This window comes from Manis javanica, chromosome 9 (genome assembly GCF_040802235.1).
Source record: "Manis javanica isolate MJ-LG chromosome 9, MJ_LKY, whole genome shotgun sequence".
In the NCBI taxonomy this organism is placed as follows: domain Eukaryota; kingdom Metazoa; phylum Chordata; class Mammalia; order Pholidota; family Manidae; genus Manis; species Manis javanica.
In genome coordinates, this window is record NC_133164.1 from 43,423,543 (window position 1) to 43,450,073 (window position 26,531).

General features: G+C 38.5%; 1 long non-coding RNA gene across 1 annotated transcript in view; it reads left to right on the top strand.

Annotated features, from left to right (window-relative positions):
- Nucleotides 1-26,531, top strand: part of LOC118973283 (uncharacterized) — an 81,415-nt gene that overhangs the window by 24,951 nt on the left and 29,933 nt on the right. The window lies entirely within an intron of this gene.

Sequence of the window (26,531 nt, forward strand, 5' to 3'; positions counted from 1 at the left end):
CTTGAAGATGGTGGTGTGAGTAGGGCGGCTGAAATCTCCTCCCAAAACAGTACATATTTTTGAAAATACAACAAATACAACTATTCTTAAAAGAGAGACCAGAAGATACAGTACAACAGCCAGGCTACATCTACATCTGTGAGAACTCAGCATCTAAAGAATGGAGTAAGATACAAAGCCATAACCCAGCAGGACCCGAGCACTCCCCCCACCCTAGCTCACCAGCGGGAGGAAAAGAATCAGAGTGGGGAGTGAGTGGAAGCACAGGACTGCTAAATAACCAGCCCTAGTAATCTGCACTAGGAGCACAGACACACATTGCATGGTGTACTGGATATTAGAGAAACGGAAGGATAGGGACTGAGATGGAGACTCCAACTGGGTCTCCACAGCTGATTCCCCTGGGACAAAAGAAAAGCGGGTGCTTTTTAAGTCTTAAAGGGACAGTGGCTCAACAGCTGAACATAATTGTCCCAGCACACTCAGCCCACCAGGCTGGGAATCTTGAGGAACTTCAGGCCCCCTAACCCCCTAGGGGGTAAAGCATCCCCAAAGACTCTCATGGCAATAAGCAGCCTGCCATTCGTTACCCCCGGCTGGTGCTGCTAGCAGACTGGCTAGCCCACCTCAGCTGTGGAGCAGCTGGAGAGCAGCCCCACCCACAGCAAACACACAGAGTCTCCTCCCACTGTGCAGCTAACAAGGACAGGCATCAAAAGCCAGAGCAAGGTCAGAAAGGCATGAAGGGGCACCATTCTTACAGGAGAACACACCAGGCGTGTCTGCCAACCCCCGCAGTGCACTAGGCTAGCCCGAGGGTGGCCCCATTCATGGTAGCTCAGGAGATTATCCCAGAGACAGCCTTCCAGGGTGCAGGTAACTGGCACAGGCAGCAGAAGCCACAGCAAGGTCCAGAAGGCATGAAGGGATGCATTCTTGCAGGAGAACACAACTGGCACAGCTGTGACACCCCGCCATGTGCTAAGCTATTGTGAGGACTGCTCCACCCACAGCAGCTCAGGAGATTGTCTCAGAGGCTGCTCCCAGTGTGTGGGTATATGGTACAGGAGTGGAGAAGGGCAAGGTGACCAACAAGCAGGAAGGGACTTTGTTCTCCCAAATGACACATGTACCACCTAGCTGCAACCACTTCTATTGTCATGAAAAGACAGAAGAATCTGGTCCAGTCAAAAATCATTCAGACAACCCCTGAGAAAGGCCTGGTGAGATAGATATAGCCAATCTTCCTGAAAAAGAATTCAAAATGAAAGTCATAACCATCCTGATGGACCTGCAGAGAAATATGCAAGAGCTAAGGTATGAAGTCTGGAGGGAGATAACAGAAATGAAACAATCGATAGAAGGACTTAAGAGCAGACTGCATGAGGTGCAAGAGACTGTTAATGGCATAGAAATCAGAGAACAGGAATACAGAGAAGCTGAGGCAGAGAAAGATAAAAGGATCTCCAGGAATGAAAGAATATTAAGAGAACTGTGTGACCAATCCAAATGGAACAATATTTGCATTATAGGATTATCAGAAGAAGAAGAGAGAAAAGGGATAGAAAGTGTCTTTGAAGAAATAATTGCTGAAAACTTCCCCAAGCTGGGAAAGGAAATAGTCTCTCAAACCATGGAATACCACAGATCTCCCAACACAAGGGACCCAAGGAGGACAACACCAAGACACATAATAATTAAAATGGCAAACATCAAGGACAAGGACAGAGTTTTAAAGGCAGCTAGAGACAGGAAAAGGTCACCTACAAAGGAAAACCCATCAGGCTATCATCATATTTATCAACAGAAACCTTACAGGCCAAATGAGAATGGCATGATATATTTAATGCAATGAAACAGAAGGGCCTTGAATCAAGAATACTGTATCCAGCACGATTATCATTTAAATTTGAAGGAGGGATTAAACAATTTCCAGACAAGCAAAAGCTGAGGGAATTTGCCTCCCACAAGTCACTTCTGCAGGATATATTAAAGGGAATGCTATAGCTGGAAGCACTCCTAAGGCAAAATAGATGTCACTAGAGAAAATAAAATCACACCAAAGAAAGCAGAGACCAACCAAATACTAACTAAAGGCAAAAAATAAGATCGACTACTCACGGTCAAAGGAAACACAAAAGAGTACAGAATAAAATACCTAACATATAAAGAATGGAGGAGGAGGAATAAGAAGGGAGAGAAATAAAGAATCATCAGACTGTGTTTAAAATAACAAACAACAGGTAGAAAAAAGCAGGTGTTACAGTACTTGTATCTTGTAACAGACAAAATGGACTTAAAAACAAAGAAAGTAACAAGAGATAAAGAAGGACACTACATAATGATAAAGGGGTCAGTCCAACAAGAGGATATAACCATTATAAATGTATATGAACCCAACACAGGAGCACCAACTATGTGAAACAAATACTGACAGAATTAAAGGAGGAAATAGAATGCAATACATTCGTTCTAGGAGACTTCAACACACCACTCACTTCAAAGGACAGACACACCAGACAGAAAATAAGTAAGGACACAGAGGCACTGAACAACCCACTAGAATAGGTGGACATAACAACATCTACAGAATTCTACACCCAAAAGCAGCAGGATACACATTCTTTCCAAGTGCACATGGAACATTTTCCAGAATAGACCACATACTAGGCCACAAAAAGAACCTCAATAAATTCAAAAAGATTAAAATTTTACCACCAACTTCTCAGATCACAAAGGCATAAAACTAGAAATAAATTGTACAAAGAAAACAATAAAGCTCACAAACACATGGAGTCTTAACAACATGCTCCTAAATAATCAATGGATCAATGACCAAATTAAAACAGAGACCAAGCAATATATGGAGACAAATGATGACAACAGCACAAAGCCCCAACTTCTGTGGGATGCAGCAAAGGCAGTTCTAAGAAGAAAGTATATAGCAATCCAGGCCTCTTTAAAGAAGGAAGAACAATCCCAAATGAATAGTCTGAAGTTACAATTATTGAAATTTGAAAAAGAAGAACAAATGAGGCCCAAAGTCAGCTGAAGGAGAGACATAATAAAGATCAGAGAAGAAATAAATAAAATTGGGAAGAATAAAACAATAGAAAAAAATCAATGAAACCAAGAGCTGCTTCTTTGAGAACATAAAGAAAATATATAAACCCCTAGCCAGACTCATAAAGAGAAAAAGAGAATGTACACACATAAACAGAATCAGAAATGAGAAAGGAAAAATCATGACAGACCCCACAGAAATACAAATAATTATTAAAGAATACTATGAAAATCTAAGTGTTAACAAGCTGGAAAACCTCAAAGAAATGGACAACTTCCTAGAAAAATACAACCTTCCAAGACTGACCAAGAAAGAAACAGAAAATCTAAACAGACCAATTCCAGCAACGAAATTGAATAAATAATCAAAGAACTACCCAAGAACAAAATCACCGGGCCAGACGGATTCACCGCTGAATTTTATCTGATATATAGAGAAGACATAATATCCATTCTCCTTGAAGTTTTCCAAAAAATAGAAGAGGAGTTTTGAATACCTACAAACTCATTCTATGAAGCCAGCAACACTCTAATGCCAAAACCAAGCAAAGACCCCACAAAAAAAGAAAATTACAGACCAATATCCCTGATGAACATAGATGCAAAAATACTCATATTTTTTTTTGCCAAATCATAGCAAACCGAATTCAAAAATACATCAAGTAGATCATACACCATGATCAAGTGGAATTCATCTCAGGGATACAAGGATGGTACAACATTAAAAAATCTATCAACATCATCTACCACATAAACAAAAAGGACAAAAATCACATGATTGTCTCCATAGACGCTGAAAAAGCATTCAACAAAATTCAACATCCATTCATGATAAAAACTTTCAACAAAATGGGTATAGAGGGCAAGTACTTCAACATAATAAAGGCCATATATGACAAACCCACAGCCAACATCATACTTAACAGTGAGGAGCTGAAAGCTTTTTACCCAAGATCAGGAACTAGACAGGGATGCTCCCTCGCCCCACTGTTATTGAACATAGTACTGGAGGTCCTAGCCATGGCAATCAGACAAAACAAAGAAATAAAAGGCATCCAGATTGGTAAAGAGGAAGTCAAACTGTCACTATTTGCAGATGACATGATATTGTACATAAAAAACCCTAAAGACTCTACTCCAAAACTACTAGAACTAATATCTGAATTCAGCAAAGTTGCAGGATACAAAATTAATACATAGAAATATGTTGCTTTCCTGCACACTAACAGTGAGCTAACAGAAAGAGAAATCAGGAAAGCAATGCCATTCACAATTGTATCAAAAAGAATAAAATACCTAAGAATAAACCTAACCAAGGAAGTGAAAGACCTATACCCTGAAATTACAAGACACTCCTAAGAAAAATTAAAGAGAATACTAACAAATGGAAATTCATCCCATGCTCTTGGGTAGGAAGAATTAATATTGTCAAAATGGCCATCCTGCCTAAAGCAAGCTACAGATTCAATGCAATCCCTATCAAAATACCAACAGCATTCTCCAATGAACTGGAACAAATAGTTCTAAAATTCATCTGGAACCACAAAAGACTCCAAATAGCCAAAGCAATCCTGAGAAGGAAGAATAAAGCAGGGGGGATCTCACTTCCCAACTTCAAGCTCTACTACAAATCTACAGTAATCAAGGCAATTTGGTACTGGCACAAGAACAGACCCATAGACAAGTGGAAAAGAATAGAGACTCCAGATATTAACCCAAACATATATGGTCAATTAATATATGATAAAGGAGCCGTGGATATACAATGGAGAAATGACAGCCTCTTCAACAGCTGGTGTTGGCAAAACTGGACAGCTACATGTAAGAGAAATTGGATCATTGTCTAACCCCATACACAAAAGTAAATTCAAAATGGATCAAATACCTGAATGTAAGTCATGAAACCATAAAACTCTTAGAAAAAAATATGGCAAAAATTTCTTGGACATAAACATGAGCAACTTCTTCATGAACATATGTCTCCGGGCAAGGGAAACAAAAGCAAAAACGAACAAGTGGGACTATATCAAGCTGTAAAGCTTCTGTAAAGCAAAAGACACCATCAATAGAATAGAAAGGCATCCTATAGTATGGGAGAATATATTCATAAATGACAGATCCAATAAAGGATTGACATCCAAAATACATAAAGAGCTCACACGCCTCAACAAACAAAAACCAAATAATCCAATTAAAAAATGAGCAGAGGATCTGAACAGACATTCTCCAAAGAAGAAATTCAGATGGCCAATAGGTACATGAAAAGATGCTCCACATCGCTAATCATCAAGGAAATTTAAATTAAAACCACAATGAGATATCACCTCACACCAGTAAGGATCACCACCATCCAAAAGACAAACAACAAATATTGGCGAGGATGTGGAGAAAGAGGAACCCTCCTACACTGCTGGTGGGTATGTAAATTAGTTCAACCTTTGTGGAAAGCAGTATGGAGGTTCCTTAAAAAACTAAAAATAGAAATACCATTTGATCCAGGAATTCCACTTCTAGGAATTTACCCTAAGAATGCAGCAGCCCAATTTGAAAAAGACATATGCACCCCTATGTTTATTGCAGCACTATTTACAATAGCCAAGATATGGAAGCAACCTAAGTGTCCATCAGTAGATGAATGGATAAAGAATATGTGGTACATATACACAATGGAATATTATGTAGCCATAAGAAGAAAACAAATCCTACCATTTGCAACCACATGGATGGAGCTAGAGGATATTATGCTCAGTGATATAAGCCAGGTGGAAAAAGACAAGTATCAAATGATTTCACTCATATGTGGAGTATAAGAACAAAGAAAAAAACTGAAGGAACAAAACAGCAGTAGACTCACAGAACCCAAGAATGGACCAACAGACTAACAGTTACCAAAGGGAAAGGGACTGGGGAGGATAGGTGGGAAGGGAGGGATAAAGGGAAAAAGGGGCATTATGATTAGCAGACATAATGTGGGGGGTGTACGGGGAGGGATGTACAACACAGAGAAAATAAGTAGTTTTTTATAGCATCTTACTACACTGATGGACAGTGACTGTAATGGGGTATGTGGTGGGGACTTGATGATGGAGGGAGTCTAGTAACCATAATGTTGCTCATGTAATTGTAGATTAGTGATACCAAAAGAAAAAAAAAGAGAACTAAAGTCTTAAACAAATTATCCCTCTGTAGTTACTGAATTAGACAGACCTTGGCTTCAAACGAATATAGCATTTACTGTTTTCCTTAAACTTTAATTTTGTTAACCCTTATACTAACTCTAGACTTCCCATAATCTTAATAAATTCCTTAATAATTTTTTTTTTTGAGAGGGCATCTCTCATATTTATTGATCAAATGGTTGTTAACAACAATAAAATTCAGTATATGGGGGACAACACTCAATGTACAATCATTAATCCATCTCAAGCCTAATTCTCGTCAGTCTCCAATCTTCTGAAGCATAACAAACAAGTTCTTACATGGTGAACGAATTCTTACGTAGTGAATAAATTCTTACATGGTGAACCGTACAAGGGCATTCATCACAGAAACTTTCGGTTTTGATCATGCATTATGACCTATAAACAATCAGGTCAAATATGAATATTCGTTTGATTTTTGTACTTGATTTATATGTTGATCCCACATTTCTCCTATAATTATTATTATTATTTTTATTTTTAATAAAATGCTGAAGTGGTAGGTAGATGCAAGATAAAGGTAGAAAACATAGTTTAGTGCTGTAAGAAGGCAAATGTAGATGATCAGATGATCAGGTGTGTGCCTATGGACCAAGTATTAATCCAGGCTAGACAAGGGCAGCAAGACATCCACGGATGCAGAAGATTTCTCTCAAAGCAGGGGGGGTGAGGTTCTGAGCCTCACCTCTGTTGATCCCCAAATTCTCACCTGATGGCCCCCCTGCGACTGTGCCTGTCTTAGGTTGTTCCTCCCTTGAGGAATCTTACCCGTCTCTGGCTAACCAGTCATCTTCCGGGGCCATACAGGGAAATGTAAAGTTGGTAAGTGAGAGAGAAGCCATATTGTTTGCAAAGGTTAGCTTTTTACTTCTTTGCAGATTTATGCCCTGTGGCTTCTATGCCCAGCACTTGTCTCGAGGTATCTTTACCACCTGGAGGAATTATGATACTCGGTAAATTCGATATGAGGCACAAATTCTATTTAAGGGTTGTAATTAGGAAGGAAGAAGAAAAGCTATAGATGTAGCATATGAAGGAAACATGGGAGGATTGATTATTTCTTTGACATATCTTCTTGTATAGGTTTTAAACTACTAATTTGCACACACATATTAACATAATAGGAATACGGTGACATAAACAAAGCAAATCTATAATTACCATCCATCTCCAGTGAAGCCAAGAAAACCATTTAGGCACCCTAGGCATTTGTGAAAAATTTTCTATGATATGATGGATATTGTCCAACTGTACTTGAACCATCAGACAAATTAAAGCAGCCCATTTCTGGGATCTGTTCACATCCCATATGTTCTTTTAACCATAGATAGTCTATAGTCATGAGATTTTGGAGTGCTACAACTTGCACCCCTCCCAACTCCTGGTTGAGTTCCAACAGTACAGATCTGGTCAAATTCATTGTCTCACTGTATGCACATGCCAGCCTAGACATCTCCCTCCTCATTCCTATGGCAAGTCCAGGAGACGGTGGGCTGGATGCAGCCACAACCGCAGCATCGTCCGGATCCCTGTGGAGGCTTTTTGATGATCATCCCCCGGCACAAGTCCTCCAGAGAGTGCTGATGCCGGAAGCTCCTCCTCATATCCTATCTTAGTTCATTTTCTGGGTATCCAAGCTAGGCCTTGATCTTCTGCATAGAAACAAACAGACCCTTTGCCCACACTTTGACATGCCCTCTATACCACTGTGCAGAACTCACTGGAGGTCAGCACACAGTAACTGCTTTTTTTTTTTTTTTTTTAATTAAGAGAAAGGAATATTATCAGAAAAGAGTACCTCCATAGCTGATCATCTGACACCCTTTAAGTGATCAACATTAAGGATATTTAAAGCATGCGTTGATCTTTGATTTACCAATAGTTTTATCCTGTTAAGGAGTAATCCCCCTTTTCTTTCTTTCTTTCTTCTTTTTTTTTTTTTAATTTTTAATCTGCACTTACATGAAGAATACTATGTTTACTATGCTCTCCCCTATATCAGGTCCCCCCTAACAACCACATTACGGTTACTGTCCATCAGCCTAGCAAAATGTTGTAGAGTCACTACTTGTCCTCTCTGTGTTGTGTAGCCCACCCTCCCCTTTCTCCCTCCCCCCCATGCATGCTAATCTTAATACCCCCCTTCTTCTTCCCCCCCCTTATCCCTCCCTGCCCACCCATCCTCCCCAGTTCCTTTCCCTTTGGTACCTGTTAGTCCATTTTTGGGTTCTGTAATTCCACTGCTGTTTTCTTCCTTCAGTTTTTCCTTTGTTCCTATACTCCTCAGATGAGTGAAATAATTTGGTATTTCTCTTTCTCCGCTTGGCTTATTTCACTGAGCATAATACTCTCCAGCTCCATCCATGTTGCTGCAAATGGTTGGATTTTTCCACTTCTTATGGCTGAGTAGTATTCCATTGTGTATATGTACCACATCTTCTTTATCCATTCATCTACCGATGGACATTTAGGTTGCTTCCAATTCTTGGCTATTGTAAATAGTGCTGCGATAAACATAGGAGTGCATCTGTCTTTCTCAAACTTGATTGCTGCGTTCTTAGGGTAAATTCCTAGGAGTGGAATTCCTGGGTCAAATGGTAGGTCTGTTTTGAGCATTTTGATGCACCTCCATACTGCTTTCCACAATGGTTGAACTAATTTACATTCCCACCAGCAGTGTAGGAGGGTTCCCCTTTCTCCACAGCCTCGCCAACATTTGTTGTTGTTTGTCTTTTGGATGTCAGCCATCCTTACTGGTGTGAGGTGATACCTCATTGTAGTTTTAATTTGCATTTCTCTGATAATTAGCGATGTGGAGCATCTTTTCATGTGTCTCCCGGCCATCTGTATTTCTTTTTTGGAGAACTGTCTGTTCAGTTCCTCCGCCCATTTTTTAATTGGGTTATTTGTTTTTTGTTTGTTGAGGCGTGTGAGCTCTTTATATATTCTGGACGTCAAGCCTTTATCGGATGTGTCATTTTCAAATATATTCTCCCATACTGTAGGGTTCCTTTTTGTTCTATTGATGGTGTCTTTCGCTGTACAGAAGCTCTTCAGCTTAACGTAGTCCCACTTGCTCATCCCTGCCGCTGCTTTCCTTGCCCGGGGAGACATGTTCAAGAAGAGATCACTCATGTTTATGTCTAAGAGGTTTTTGCCTATGTTTTTTTCCAAGAGTTTAATGGTTTCATGACTTACATTCAGGTCCTTGATCCATCTTGAGTCCACCTTTGTATATGGGGTTAGACAATGGTCCAGTTTCATTCTCCTACATGCAGCTGTCCAGTTCCGCCAGCACCATCCATTGAAGAGACTGTCACCTCGCCACTGTATGTCCATGGCTCCTCCATCAAACATTAATTGACCATATATGTTTGGGTTAATTTCTGGGGTCTCTAATCTGTTCCACTGGTCTGTGGCTCCGTTCCCGCGCCAGCACCAAACTGTCTTGACTACTATGGCCTTGTAGTAGAGCCTGAAGTTGGGGAGCGAGATCCCCCCTACTTTATTCTTCTTTTTCAGGATTGCTTTGGCTATTCGGGGTCCCCGGTGTTTCCATATGAATTTTTGAACCATTTGTTCCAATTCATTGAAGAATGTTGCTGGTAATTTGAGAGGGATTGCATCAAATCTGTATATTGCTTTGGGCAGGATGGCCACCCTGACGATATTAATTCTTCCTAGCCATGAGCATGGGACGAGTCTCCACCTATTAGTGTCCCCTTTAATTTCTCCTAAGAGTGACCTGCAGTTTTCAGAGTATAAGTCTTTCACTTCTTTGGTTAGGTTTATTCCTAGGTATTTTATTCTTTTTGATGCAATGGTGAATGGAATTGTTTTCCTGATTTCTCTTTCTATTGATTTGTTGTTAGTGTATAGGAAAGCTACAGATTTCTGTGTGTTAATTTTGTATCCTGCAACTTTGCTGTATTCCGATATCAGTTCTAGTAGTTTTGGAGTGGAGTCTTTAGGGTTTTTTATGTACAGTATCATATCATCTGCAAATAGTGAGAGTTTAACTTCTTCTTTACCAATCTGGATTACTTGTATTTCTTTGTTTTGTCTGATTGCCGTGGCTAGGACCTCCAGTACTATGTTAAATAACAGTGGGGAGAGTGGGCATCCCTGTCTGGTTCCCGATCTCAGAGGAAATGCTTTCAGCTTCTCGCTGTTCAGTATAATGCTGGCTGTGGGTTTATCATATATGGCCTTTATTATGTTGAGGTACTTGCCCTCTATTCCCATTTTGCTGAGAGTTTTTATCATGAATGGATGTTGAATTTTGTCAAATGCTTTTTCAGCATCTATGGAGATGATCATGTGGTTTTTGTCTTTCTTTTTGTTGATGTGGTGGATGATGTTGATGGATTTTTGAATGTTGTACCATCCTTGCATCCCTGGGATGAACCCCACTTGGTCATGGTGTATGATCCTTTTGATATACTGTTGAATTCTGTTTGCTAATATTTTATTGAGTATTTTTGCATCTACATTCATCAGGGATATTGGTCTGTAATTTTCTTTTTTGGTGGGGTCTTTGCCTGGTTTTGGTATTAGGGTGATGTTGGCCTCATAGAATGAGTTTGGGAGTATTCCCTCTTCTTCTATTTTGTGGAACACTTTAAGGAGAATGGGTATTATGTCTTCTCTGTGTGTCTGATAAAATTCCGAGGTAAATCCATCCGGCCCCGGGGTTTTGTTCTTGGGTAGTTTTTTGATTACTGTTTCAATTTCCTTGCTTGTAATTGGTTTGTTTAACTTTTTTGTTTCTTCCTTGGTCAGTCTTGGGAGGTTGTATTTTTCTAGGAAGTTGTCCATTTCTTCTAGGTTTTCCAGCTTGTTGGCATATAGGTTTTCATAGTAGTCTTTAATAATTCTTTGTATTTCTGTGGAGTCTGTCGTGATTTTTCCATTCTCATTTCTGATTATGTTGATTTGTGTTGACTCTCTTTTTCTCTTAATAAGTTGGGCTAGAGGCTTATCTATTTTGTTTATTTTCTCAAAGAACCAGCTCTTGGTTTCATTGATTTTTGCTATTGTTTTATTCTTCTCAATTTTGTTTATTTCTTCTCTGATATTTATTATGTCCCTCCTTCTGCTGACTTTAGACCTCATTTGTTCTTCTTTTTCCAGTTTTAATAATTGTGATGTTAGACTATTCATTTGGGATTGTTCTTCCTTCTTCAAGTGTGCCTGGATTGCTATATACTTTCCTCTTAAGACTGCTTTCGCTGCATCCCACAGAAGTTGGGGCTTAGTGTTGTTGTTGTCATTTGTTTCTATATATTCCTTGATCTCTATTTTGATGTGTTCATTGATCCATTGATTATTTAGTAGCATGTTGTTAAGCCTCCATGTGTTTGTGAGCCTTTTTGTTTTCTTTGTAGAGTTTATTTCTACTTTCATACCTTTGTGGTCTGAAAAATTGGTTGGTAGAATTTCAATATTTTGGAATTTACTGAGGCTCTTTCTGTGAGCTAGTATGTGGTCTATTCTGGAGAATGTTCCATATGCACTTGAGAAGAATGTATATACTGTTGCTTTTGGATGTAGAGTTCTATAGATGTCTATTAGGTCCATCTGTTCTGTTCTAGTGTGTTGTTCAGTGCCTGTGTGTCTTTACTTATTTTCTGCCCGGTGGATCTATCCTTTGGGGTGAGTTGTGTGTTGAAGTCTCCTACAATGAATGCATTGCAGTCTATTTCCCTCTTTAGTTCTGTTAGTATTTGCTTCACATATGCTGGTGCTCCTGTATTGGGTGCATATATATTTAGAATGGTTATATCCTCTTGTTGGACTGAGCCCTTTATCATTATGTAGTGGCGTTCTTTATCTCTTGTTACTTTCTTTGTTTTGAAGTCTATTTTGTCTGATATTAGTACTGCAACCCCTGCTTTCTTCTCACTGTTGTTTGCCTGAAATATGTTTTTCCATCCCTTGACTTTTAGTCTATGCTTATCTTTGGGTTTAAGGTGAGTTTCTTGTAAGCAGCATATAGATGGGTCTTGCTTTTTTATCCATTCTATTACTCTATGTCTTTTGATTGGTGCATTAAGTCCATTTACATTTAGGGTGACTATTGAGAGATATGTACTTATTGCCATTTCAGGCTTTAGATTCGTGGTTACCAAAGGTTCAAGGTTAGCTTCTTTAGTATCTTACTGCCTAACTTAGCTCGCTTATTGAGCTGTTATATACATTGTCTGGAGATTCTTTTCTTCTCTCCCTTCTTATTCCTCCTCCTCCATTCTTCATATGTTGTGTGTTTTGTTCTGTGCTCTTTTTAGGGGTGCTCCCATCTAGAGCAGTCCCTGTAGGATGCCCTGTAGAGGTGGTTTGTGGGAAGCAAATTCCCTCAGCTTTTGCTTGTCTGGGAATTGTTTAATCCCACCATCATATTTAAATGATAGTCGTGCTGGATACAGTATCCTTGGTTCAAGGCTCTTTCGTTTCATTGCATTAAGTATATCATGCCATTCTCTTCTGGCCTGTAGGGTTTCTGTTGAGAAGTCTGATGTTAGCCTGATTGGTTTTCCTTTATAGGTGACCTTTTTCTCTCTAGCTGCCTTTAAAACTCTTTCCTTGTCCTTGATCCTTGCCATTTTAATTACTATGTGTCTTGGTGTTGTCCTCCTTGGATCCTTTCTGTTGGGAGTTCTGTGTAATTCCATGGTCTGTTCGATTATTTCCTCACCCAGTTTGGGGAAGTTTTCAGCAATTATTTCTTCAAAGACACTTTCTATCCCTTTTCCTCTTTCTTCCTCTTCTGGTATCCCTATAATACAAATGTTATTCCTTTTGTATTGGTCACATATTTCTCTTAGTGTTGTTTCATTCCTGGAGATCCTTTTATCTCTCTCTATGTCAGCTTCTATACGTTCCTGTTCTCTGGCTTCTATTCCTTCAATGGCCTCTTGCATCTTATCCATTCTGCTTATAAATCCTTCCAGGGATTGTTTCACTTCTGTGATCTCCTTCCTGACATCTGTGATCTCCTTCTGGACTTCATCCCACTGCTCTTGCATTTTTCTCTGCATCTCATCCCACTGCTCTTGCATTTTTCTCTGCATCTCATCCCATTGCTCTTGCATTTTTCTCTGCATCTCTGTCAGCATGTTCATGATTTTTATTTTGAATTCTTTTTCAGGAGGACTAGTTAGGTCTGTCTCCCTCTCAGGTGTTGTCTCTGTGATCTTTGTCTGCCTGTAGTTTTGCCTTTTCATGGTGATAGAGATAGTTTGCAGAGCTGGTACGAGTGACTGCTGGAAGAGCTTCCCTTCTTGTTGGTTTGTGGCCTTTTCCTGGGAGAATAGCGACCTCTAGTGGCTTGTGCTGGGCAGCTGTGCGCAGACAGGGCTTCTGCTTCCTGCCCAGTTGCTTTGGGGTTTATCTCCGCTGTTGCTGTGGGCTTGGCCTGGCTGGGGCTGTTCCTCCAAAATGGTGGAGCCCCGTTGGAGGGGGAGCGGCCGGGAGGCTATTTATCTCCGTAAGGGGCCTCTGTGCTCCCTGCTGCCCAGGGGGTTAGAGTGCCCAGAGATCCCCAGATTCCCTGCCTCTGGTCTAAGTGACCTGTCCTGCCCCTTTAAGACTTCCAAAAAGCACTCTCCAAACCAAAACAACAACAGCAACAATGAGAGATGGAACAGAAAGGAAAAAAAAAAGGAAAAAACACGCGATTTTTTTTTTTTTTTTTTTGTCCTCAGGTGCCGGTCCCAGGCACCCGCTCACTGGTCCTGCTGCCCTGTCTACCTAGCACCAGGGTCCCTGTCCTTTCAAGGCTTCAAAAAAGCACCCACCCACCGGTCCCGCAGGGAAGGAACGCTTGATATTCTTTGTCCTCAGGCGCTGGTCCCAGGCACCTGCTCACCAATTCCGCCGCCCTGCCTCCCGAGCACCGGGGTCCCTCTCCCTTTAATGCTTCCAAAAAGCACTCGCCAAAAAAGAGAGAAAAAAAGGGGAAAAACACGCGATTTCCTCCGTCCTCAGGTGCTGGTCTCAGGCACCCGCCCACCGGTCCCACAGAGAAAAACGTGCGATATTCTTTGTCCTCAGGCTCTGGTCCCAGGCACCCGCTCACCAGTCCCACCACCCTGCCTCCCTAGCACCGGGGTCCCTGTCCCTTTTAGGCTTCCAAAAAGCACTCGCAAAAAAGAGAAAAAAAAAGGGGAAAAACACGTGATTTCCTCTGTCCTCAAGTGCTGGTCTCAGGCACCGGCCCCCCCGTCCTGCAGGGAAAAACGTGGGATATTCTTTGTCCTCAAGCGCTGGTCCCCGGCACCCGCTCACCAGTCCCGCCACCCTGCCTCCCTAGCACCGGGGTCCCTGTCCCTTTAAGGCTTCCAAAAATTGCTTGCCAAAAAGAGAAAAAAAAAGGGGGAAAACGCACGATTTCCTCCATCCTCAGGCGCCGGTCTCAGGCAACCGCCCGCCGGTCCCGCAGGGAAAAACGTGGGATATTCTTTGTCCTCAGGTGCCGGTCCCAGGCACCTGCTCACCGGTCCCGCCACCCTGCCTCCCTAGCAACGGGGGCCCGTCCCTTTAAGGCTTCCAAAAAGCACTCGCCAAAAAAAAACCGCACCAGTTTCTTTCCGCCTGCCGGGAGCCGGGGGGAGGGGCGCTCGGGTCCCGCCGGGCCGGGGCTTGTATCTTACCCCCTTCGCAAGGCGCTGGGTTCTTGCAGGTGTGGATGTGGTCTGGATGTGGTCTGGATGTTGTCCTGTGTCCTGTGGTCTCTATTTTAGGAAGATTTTTCTTTGGTATATTTTCATAGCTCTATGTGTTTTTGGGAGGAGATTTCCACTGCTCTACTCACGCCGCCATCCTGGCTCCGCCCTCCTTAATAATTTTTATTTCTATGCAACTTCAGTTGTTTGGAATTAAAGTTATTAACACTTAAGAAGATTTTTATATTTCTTTGTCTGGTATAACAGTAATGGATTTTATGGTGGGCTGAATAAACTCTTTCCAAAGATGTCCCATTCCTAATTCCCAGAACCTAACAATATGTTACCATACATGCAAAAAAAGACTTCGCTGATGTGGCTAAATTAAGGATCTTGATATGAAAGTGTCCTGGGCTATTTGGAGGGCTCAATGTAATCACAAGGGTTTGTGATTATATGAGGAAGGCAGGATAGTCAGAGAAGGAGGTGTGAGGACAAAAGCAGAGTTAAGGGTGACACAACCACAAGCCAGGGAAAGCCAGCAGTCTCAAGAAGCCTGGAAAGGCAAAGAGCAGATTCTCCTCTAGAGCCTCCTTGCTGACACCTTGATTTTAGCCCTTAAGTTCATCTCAAACTTTTGACCAATAGAACTGTGAGATAATAAATTTATGTCATTTTAAGCCACTAAGTTTGTGTGACTTGTTGCACACCAATGGGAGGCTCATATAAAGTGGTGTTGCCACTTCTATAAGTATTTTAAATCAGAGAATCGATCTATGGATAATAGTAAAATCTAAAAAGAATACAATGCAGTAAATAAAAGTTTTACAATAGTAAGGAGTTTAGCCACAAGATTTAAGGTTAGCAACAGAAAGAAACAATCAGCAAAGCTAATTATATAAATAACAAACTGTATCAATTACAAATGCTAAATAAATATCTTAGAAGTAAAAACTCATAATTAAAATTAAATTTGATTAAACACATATTTATTGACCTAAGCTGGGTGTCAGTCAATGTCTGAGGCCCATATGAGTTGATCCAGGTCTTAGAGCTGAGCTGAGAGAAAGAGCAGAAAGAGCAGAATGGGTCAGCCATGAGGCCATGAAGGAGGAGGGAGTGTTTCTGGAGGCAGAGCATGGACAGTGGTCATGATGCAACAGTGTGCACAGTGGAGGGAACCTGTGGGTAAGGAGAAAGACTGTGCCTACACGAGGGGAAGATACAGGTGTTAGCATTTTCCCAAACAACTCAGTTGACCACAGCAATTTGACCATTTTCTGATTTCATCCTTTAGCTGTGACTCAATCATCTACAGAAGGCAAATAGACTTTTCCCATTCAGACCTACAGTATAAAAATAATTGATGCCCACAGTGGCCATAAGGTCAGTACAATGATCAGTACATGGGGAATCAGAACTCTTCTTCCATTATATGGTTTAATAGAAGAATAAAATTATCCTCATAGTTAATTTAACTTTCTATTTTCCTTGTTCCCTCCTTCTCCCCACTATCATTTGGTTCTTGAACCCATTAGATCAATTATGAAATGTTTGTAAGATCCTATTTAATACATCTTAGTTTTAAGTTTCTTTACACAAGTTTTTGTAAATATAAGCAACAAATGTTCCAAACATTGTGTTCAGTTTAGAGTAATTTACTATTAATTACTTAAATATAGCTCCTCTTAGAAATTAAAAATGGAAAGAAGGGAGTGTTAAGTAGAATTATAATTCATTGGTAAAACAGATTCACATTTGTAAGGTGCAAACATGAAGAGTTAAATTGCATGTAAACTGACCAATATAATCATTTATATTTCACTGTCAACTTCAGAAATTTATGAAACTTTTAAAACAGAATTGAAAAACTTAGCAGTCTTAACTCATTTAAAAGCAGGCTATGTTATAATTATATGGAATAAGTATAGCAATATTTTAGGAGATAATTCAGAGAAATTCTTGTATATACTGTAGGACTGTTAAAACTTATTTATTGTGCTGAAATTAATTACCCTATTATCTTCATTTTACAATTCTCTACACTTAGCTAAGCACATGATTCACAACATATTAAAGGGTACTATTGTAAAATAAGACCAAAATAAGCTTATGATATGATTACTAAATCAGATTAAACTGACTATAGATTAAAGATAATGAGAGAAAAACTATTCTTTTTTTATTATTGATGGAAAACTTGTATATGACATTTGTTTTCCTTGTACAACATAATTTAACATCTATATGCACTATAAAGTGATCACCACTAGAAGTCTAGTTACCATCATCACATACAATTGACCCCCTCCACCTATTTTACACACTCCCCAACTCCCTTCCCCTCTGGTAACCAGCAATCTGTTCTCTGTATCTATGAGTCTGTCTTTGTTTTGTTTTGTTTTTTCATTTGTTTTGGTTTTTCAGATTCCACATATGAGTGAAATCATACAGAATTAGTCTTTCTCTGTCTGACTTATTTCACCTAGCCTAATACATTCAAGGTCCACTCATGTTGAAAATGTTTTTATTTATTACTATATAGAAATTAAAATTTTTACATTACTGTCTGAATATTTGTCTATTGTTCTCTGGTATTTTTTTTTATAAATTGTTTCCATTTAATCCTCCAAAACTTACTTTGCTGTCAAATGGAAGGTCAAGGATCAACCTTATTTGCTTCCACATTATAAGCAATTGTCCCAATAGCAGTTATTCATAAATCCATTCTTTTGCAAGCAATGTGAACTTGAGGCAATGTGAGGTGGTTAACAGGATGGCCTTGAATTCTGACAGCATGGATTAAAACCAGGCTGATTCTTTACTTACCTGTTGTCTAGTGTTTCTAAAGTTCACTGTCTTCATCTGCAAAAATGGCTTAACTGGGCCCTCCACTGAGGGTCTCACAAGGCTGAAATTGGTGTCAGCCAAGGGGTGACCCCTTCTAGAGTTTGGGGTTCTCATCTAAGGTTGCATGGTTATTGGTAGAATTCACTTCCTTTTAATTGTAGTATTGAGGACCTCTTCTTGCCAAGGACCCTCTCAACTCTGAGTTCCTCTAAACAACCTGAAGTTCCTTGCTACATGGCCTTCCTAGAGGCCCTCTTACAACAGGAAGGCTTGCTTCAAGACCAACAGAAAATGGACATCTAAACCATCTGTTAAAGGGCTCACCTGATTACATCAGGCCCCTCTGGGATAATTTCCATTTTGATTAATTTAAAGTCAGTTGACTAGAGACCCTAATCACACCTACAAAATCTATACACTTTTTCCAATTATTCACAGCAGTGACATTATCAAATACATAGGTCCTGTTCATAGTCAAGTAGAGGAGATTATACAGGAAGTGTACACCGCGGGTCAGGAATCTTTAAAATCTGGTAGGGCTATTTCTACGTCACTATTTTTTTAAAAGAACTTTCACAATTTATTCTTGTTTTTAAAGTTTTCTATGAAAAATTTAGGACAACTTGTCTAGGTAAAAACAAATCCTTTGTATTTTTATTGAGACTACATTAAATTAGCAAATTAATTTAGAGGAACTGCTTTGAATCCTGATTAAGTATATGTCTTTCCATTAATTCAAGTGTTCTATATGTATCGTTTGTGTTTAAATGTTTTCTGCACAAAGCATTGCAAAGTTATGAAAAAAACGGTTTGGAACTTTAATTTCCTTGGAACAGTTCCAATAGACTTGGAGTTATCTTTTTTAAAAGGTTTTACAAAATTCTCCTAAAATTACCTGGGCCTAGTAATGTTTTTAGAAGATCACACTTTGACAACCACTATTTCTTCTTGGAAATTGGTCTACTTACATATTCAGTCTTTTTTATGGTAATTTATTCATTTCATCCAGGTTTTTCAATTTATCAGTGCAGAGTTGAACAGAGTAATCACAGAATTCTTTGAATATCCTCCTTTCTGGAGTTACTTTATTGCTGTCATTTATTAATCTTTGTAGTTACACTTTCCCTGTTTTCCCTTGATTAACTTAACTAGTTTCTGTACTCTAATTTTTCCTCAAAGACTCAGGTTTCAGATTTATTTATCAGTTCTATTTTTTTTTTTTGAAAAACAGAGTATCCCTTTTATTATAATTTCTTTTTTACATAACCTTTTCAACCTAGACTATTTTTCTATTTTTAAAAATTCATTAATCCTGCTTTTATATTGATTAATAGTTTCTTCTATTTCCCTTCAATCTATTTTGTTTTTCCTTTTTCAAGACTTTTAAGTTGATACTTTAATTCATTTATTCCTATTTCCTCTTTTTTAAGTAATCTATTTTAGGGGTATGACCTTTTTTCAGCACTGTTATTTAGTATTTTCATTGTCATTATCATTACATTTTCAAAATTCTACATTTTTCAGTTTATAGCTCTTTTTTGACCCATGACCCAGGTCACTTAAGAATTTCAATATTATCAGGTTAAAGGAACTTTTATTTTGTGATTTATTTCCAGTTTTATTTTATTATAATCAAACATTGATTAGGATTACTCTATGGTCTAATTATAATCAATTTTATGACTGCTTCATGGCTATTTGAAGACAAGGTGTATTTATATTTCCAGAACAGTGTTCAATGTGCATTAATCGAATTTATTTTAATAATGCTACTTAGGTCTTTTAAGACCTTAGTCTATTACATTCATGTATTTTTGTCCATTTCACTTGTAATTTGTATCATTTGTGCTTTATGAATTTTACTGCTATTTTGATTGGTACATAGATTTTCATAACATTTATATTTTCACCGTCAATTGTCCCTTTTAGCCTTATAAAGGGCATCTGTTATGAATGTGTCTAATCCCAAATTCTACTTTACTTGATATTGACCTCTCAAGTCCTACTTTAATTTCTACTCTTTTAAATGTTTTAGATATGTCATCTGTATACAGAACAAAGTTAAGTTTTTCTTTGGTCTCTGACTTGAAAATACTTTTTCTTTTAATAGGTAAATTAAACTCATTTACATTTATTGATATGAAAGATAAGTTCAGCCTTAGTTCTGTCATATTGTTCTATGTTATTTATCTTATGACAGTTATTTTTAAATTCTTTCTAAGGTCCTTGTTTAATTTTAATGCACTAGTTTAATAAGTACTTGTAACTTGTTTTATTAGTGTGTTCGTGATTTTTATTTTACTTCCAGTATTTGACTGTCAACTTGAAATAATATCCTCTAACTTTCAGATACAATAGAAGGGACAATCTCCTTTCTTTCCCTGACTCTCCGAATCTGGTTAGCTATTTAATTTCTAAATTTTGAGAATGTACATGGTTTATTTCTGTCCTCTTAGTCTCCTTCTTTGTGTCATTCGTAGAACTATAGTTAAATACATTTCTCACTTTCAAATTCTTTTGCTATTGTTTCCTAAAAATTCTTAGTTGATAAAGTTTATCCACCAATAATATCCTCAATAAGGGTTCAAGGGCATTCTTATGTCTTGAATTCCTACACGCCCAAAATGTTTTCCAAGGCTTTGGGGGACAATTTGAGTGGATATAAAATTGTTAGCTTAGTAAATTCACTAGGATATGCCTTGGGGTTGACCATGTTAGGCCAACTTTCCATGAGCTAGTGTATACCCTTTCAAGAGACTGATTCGAAAATGCTTTTAACTTAGGAGTTTTTTGCAATATTTATTGCTAATCTGGTCTTCCTTAAGAACTCCACTTATGCATTAATTAGATCTTCTAGGCCAGACTTCTCTATTGCTTTCTAATTCTTTTTAACTCCTTAAAATTTTTTTAAAAACTTTTCTTATATCTATTTCCTATATCCCTTATAGCCTCATTAATTTTTCATAATGTCTGTTACTCTTTGTTTTTTTACAGTTAATCTGTATTTATGTAATGGCTTTACATTTTTTCTCCTACCTTTTCTGAATTCTGCCACCTCCTATTTCATTTCTTTCTTATTTCACAATACTCATATATCGTGCTTCTTTGTGGTGTCTTTTCACAGGAATAATTGTTTCTCTTATCATTTTAAAAATATTCATTATGAAATGCTTAGCACCAAATATCAACCATTTCATGACAACATTTTTTAAAGACTATTTAGTTCTTGATTGATACTGCTACTTACTTTTATCTTTTTGTATAGTATCTTTTTGTCAATACTTTGTCAGTTTCTTTTTCTTATTAATGGTTTTTAAAGAGTGAGATTTTCCTGTACTGACTATTTGTAGTTGTTTCCTGTGAAAGAATTCAGGGCATTGCTATTAAAACCTGTGCAACTTCACTGTCAAGGATATCTTACTTTAATTTAACACCATGCAATCGATGAACAAAGCACTTTGGACACATGCTCTTATTTTTATTTTCATCCTATCAGTATTCTGTGAACTAGATAGGGTAATTATTATAATCATTTTTCAGAGAGGAGATTTGGAATCAAACATATTGTAAAACTTTTCTGAGTAGTAACTGATTAGAACCTGGTCTCCAAGTCTAGACTTCACTACCAAATATATCAAAATTAATACTTCTCTTTGCATGAGTATCTTTCCTTTAGGTGCTTCTACCCTTCTTGAAATAGTCAATGAGACATAAGTTCTGCTGCTGTTATAAAATGACTAGGTAAAAGAGTAAACTTATTTATTATTCATTTCCTTTTTATTTGAACTTTAGATTACATAGAATACAGGATGATCTTAAGGAAATATTGTATCTATTTCCTGTTCAATGGGTAATTAGCTGGCTGTTTGACTTAATGTATCTCAGTTTCTTTACCTTTAAATTGCCTACACTTAAACTCAAATACCTAAGACTAATATTCAAAGACACTAATTCTCAGTATCTATGGAACTGAGTTGAAACAAGACCATGACATTTGGAGTCAAACACAAGAGTGAATCACAAAATGAGATTCTCATAACCTTATGTTTCTGTAGGAAATACAAATACAGAGTTTCCTTATGGGAGGAGACAGCATGGGAAAGGCAGCAGGACACTTTACAGACCCTGCAAATGTCAGTCAGCCTTAGTTCTCCTTCCTGCACAACAGTTCATTTTTTCTCAGCATTTCAAGGTAAGATAAACTGATACTAATGCTGAGGTAAGTTCATGGGGCAGAGTTAGAAGGGCTCTTCTTCCTCTCTTTCTTCTGCATTTTGTTGCCATCTTCTGTGTTTCTTCCCTCATTGCCTTTCTTTGATGTAACATTGACTACTGTTTTACTTCCTTGATGCAATAAACATATAGTTTGTACCTACCACATGCGAACGCAGTGGTAAATACTGGAATCCGTGCTTGAGAAATAACTCTTGTTGAACATTATAAAATTTTGATCTCTTCTTAGGAAAAAAAGCTATGGAAATTCAATCAATAAAAATAGGGAGGCTGTATCCTGTAGCTTATTATTATCTCCAATTTGGAAATGTAACAACAAACATACTTTGTGGTTTGTAGTTTTTATTTATTACATATCATTTTCTCGTTCAGCCAGATTTGTGGTTTATAAAAATAACCAAATATTTGCTTACAAATTGTTATAATGAAAATCTGTAGCCTGCTGCAGTAAGATTCATGGTCATGATAACTTTGAAAGCATTTGTTTGCATTTGCAGGGTTAGGAAATAATTTAAATTTAAAATTTTTGCATAAATTATATGTTGAGTCCAAGATGCAGTGCAATTACAACATTTTTAAGAAGTGAGGCAGAAGTTTAAAATTTATAAATACCTCTTTACATTTTGGTGGCACTAGATATAGTTTTCTAGAAAGCTGTATTTTTTGGTGTTTGAATAGCAGTTAGCTGTTTTCATTCTCTCTAACAGATGGAACGAAAGCATTGTGAACATTTTTATTAAAACAGCAAATGAAGCTATGAAAGAAGTGTCACATTGCCAAGTATTCATCTTGCAAATTAAATTCTACAACTTAGCAGGTGGTTTAAGTTCCCTTTAGAAATTTAAAGTCAGCTTATTTCATTTCTCTGGTTTAACAGAGACACAGGTTCACGGCTCCACTCACTTACACAGAATCTGTTTGCATGTTTCTTAGAACTGACAGTTGGGAAAATATTTGCCAGCTCTCACTCAAAATGGCTCATGATTGCCACATTCAGATGGTTGAGTCTCCAATTTCCTTCACTATTAAAATCTACTATTTGTCTTTGAAATCTGTTTGCAAGTCCCTGATGGATCCAGAAATTTAAAGCCCACATTCAGTATGCTTTTTGACCATTTTGATATACGTTATCATACATTGTACTGATGCTACATTACCCAATAGAGAAAACTACAATATTAAATGGCAATTGCTATAAACTGAAAGTCTGTGTTCCCCCTAAATTCATATGTTAAATACCAATCCTCATGTGATGGTATTAGAAGGTGGCATTTTTGTGAGATGATTAGGTCATGAGGATGGAATTCTCATGAATGGGATTAGTGCCCTTATGAAAGAGACTATAGAGAGCACTTCCTCTGCTTCTACCATGTGGGGACACATTGAAAAGGCATCTTCTTTGAACCAGGAAGCAGGTTCTCAGCAGACACAGAATCTTCTGGCACTTTGATCTTGGACTTTCCAAACTCTAGAACTGTAAGAAATAAATTCTGTGGTTTATAAGACACCGAGTCTATGGTATTCTGTTATAGCAGCCTGAACTGCTTTAGAGAATGACAGTGTTTAGAGAACGGCAGTGAAGTAATAGGCACCACCGAGTTTCTACAGGCTGAGTTGGGTATCCCCCCTTTGGGCTCCCATAAAACTTTGTACCTTTGTACATATGTATGATATAATACATTAGGCTTTCATTATTTTTAACTCATGCATTTATTTACCAGACAGGGATTTCTTGAGAAAAATAATTATGCCGTTCATCTTTTTGTCCTCAGTCCCTAGTATAGCTCTTGTACCATGGTACTTTCTCAGTATGAATTTAATGTATGAATCGATGCTCTACAATGCCTTTGTTCTCATCCTTTCTTTGTCATGTGATGGCAATTGATCAGTATTATCTTACTTACTATGCGCTAAGTCAGCGAAGTCTCATCCCCCCAGTCATCAATCAAGCTCTGTCCATATTGATGCCAAATCCCGTCCCCGTCTCAGCCCCTTTCTGCATGGTCTTGACAGCCCCACATCTGCAGTCTACTCTGCTCTGCCTCAGAATTAAACGAGAAGGTACTTAGTCTGCATACCAACTTTCTCATCCAGAGAATCGGTCGGGTGTGAAATGCGCAAGCCTGAGTCAGAGCTGCTGAGTGAGCCCATGAATCCATCTCGGAGAACTCTGTAAATAACTGGGGGCTTGGGCTGCCTAGTTGGCTTATTGTGCTTGGGTTTCTAGGGTTCCTGGCCAACACCTCCCAAACATAGATACCCACTCACACCCTTGCAACCTTAACCGCACTGGTCAGAGCCATGGCTCCTCATGGGGGCTTAACCAATGTCTCCTACCAGCGGCTGGATCTGCCCGTCACTTTGTTCTGCCAGCTCTTCTCCCAGGGGATTAGGCCCAGCCCACCATGCCTCGATCTGGTGGCACTGGTGACATAAAAGACCTAGCTGGTGCCTAAAATGGAGCAGGCAGTCATATTTCACTTCTCTTGTGTAACCTAGTGGTCACTGGGCCCACTGCCCCCTCAGATCTGGTAGACATTCCTGTCCACAAGCGGGGCTCAGTTGGACCCTCCCAGCGATTTCCCACAGCTCACTTCCCGCGGCTCCTCTGGGAAGGCTTCCATTTTACTTCATTATGTCCTGAACATCCACCTTTACCTTTATACCAGTTTCTACATGAAAGCCAAACCAATAAAATATTTTGTAATTTTCTGTGGATTTCTATTCAAGTTCAGAGGCTCTGGGAGTGAGGGCGTCTCCAACACAGCCTTCTACTATCAGGCTTTCTCTGCCTTTTTCATCGCTTGGTGTCCTCCCAGGTGACCTAACTAACATAGCACAGCCCCAGGAACAGGAGTCTGGCTCTCACACAGCAGTGCCGCCGCCAGCAGTTCTGGTTTTAAAAGTTTCCTCCTTCTTGTTATACTTATTTGGATGCAATTTCTATTATGATTTGATGCTGTGTATAAAAACAATTCCTTCTCTATAAACCTCCCACTTCCCACCTATTCAGCCACCTACCCTCAAAAGCAGTGCTCTTTTTCCAACACTTGTTGTAGAACTGGCCCTGGATGTGTTGGCCTGTTCCCTGAGATTTGTTCTCCCTTCCCCCAGAGGATACTGCTGCCCCGTGACCCCCCACTACTCCCTGCTTTGGGAAAACCTTAACAGTTGACTGGGACAGCAAAGCTTTTTCCCTTTTATAAATGTGTGTACTGAGCTGGAGGCAGTGTTTTCTCCTGAATCTGCATGCAGGGAAGCAGATTAATCAAAAAGATCTTAAGCAGCCACTGTTTGTTTTGCATGAACAAACAGCAATTGCTCTTTGTTTAAATTTAATAGTTAAAAATGAACAGTTCTAGTGATAATTACCACATATTTATACTGGCATTTTACTTTTTAAGTTCCAGAAGAACAGCAGTTTAACTCAATTGAATCATATTTATCAAGCCAAAGGTTAAGTACTACTGCCTTTTAAAATTAGAGAAGTTAGTGAACTTATTAAGAAAATGCCCCAAATTAATCATGTGCAATGTGCGTGTCTTTTGATGGGGAGGTGGGTGAAGAGCGAAATAGAAGGAAGTAACAGGAGATCAAAGGAAGTAAGTATAACATTTGTCTACTAATATAGGGGAAGATACATAGGAAATCGTCACTGCTGCTCACATTCACACATGTCAGCTTTGGCCATTGGACCAATAAAATGTTTGTCATAGAAGACACTGCAGTACAAACCAAACTACACACTTCACACCACACAACAGATCCTGCTGACACAGCACTTACCACATTATAAGTAAGAGTGTTGACAGTGGCATTTTAATAAGAATGTTCATGGTACTCTCATGATTTGTGAAATACAGGACTGGCTTAAGAATGATGCTTAATTTTAATCCTGTTTCTGACTTTTGCAAAGAGGAAGTTTCCCTTTTTCATTGTGACAATCTATTTGCCCCCTCTTTAAAATGTGTCTTTCTAGTGCATGGTACACAGATATTTTAGTTAAATTAATCTATACAGGAGCTTCCTACCTGCTTCTAGTAAATAATTCCAAAGAGGAATGTTTGAAAAGAGATGAAGTTATGAATTGAAAATTCTAATTTGGAATTAGAAATAAGACTACATTTTGCATGTTTATAAAAATGAGCCTCTAGTTATTTTTACTTTTAAAATTTAAGACATATTTTAATTTACAGAATTATAGAACTGGAAGAACCTTACAGGTTACCAAGATCGATCTCTCCTTACATTCTTAGATAAGTAGCAAGAGGTTAATTATGTACCTGAGACTATGTAACTAGTGCGAGGGGTGGAACTAATATAAAAAGCTCCTGATTTCTAGATTACCATTTTTTCTACAACCTGAGTGTTCCAATGGTAAATAAATTAATTTGAAGTATTAAGCTTTGTTGTATTTTAATAGATCAATTTTCTAAATGAAATTAAGATAAAAATATTTCAACCAGTCAAACATTGACTTTGTGTGGATATATTTTGATGTTTATAGTATTTTGCATATTTA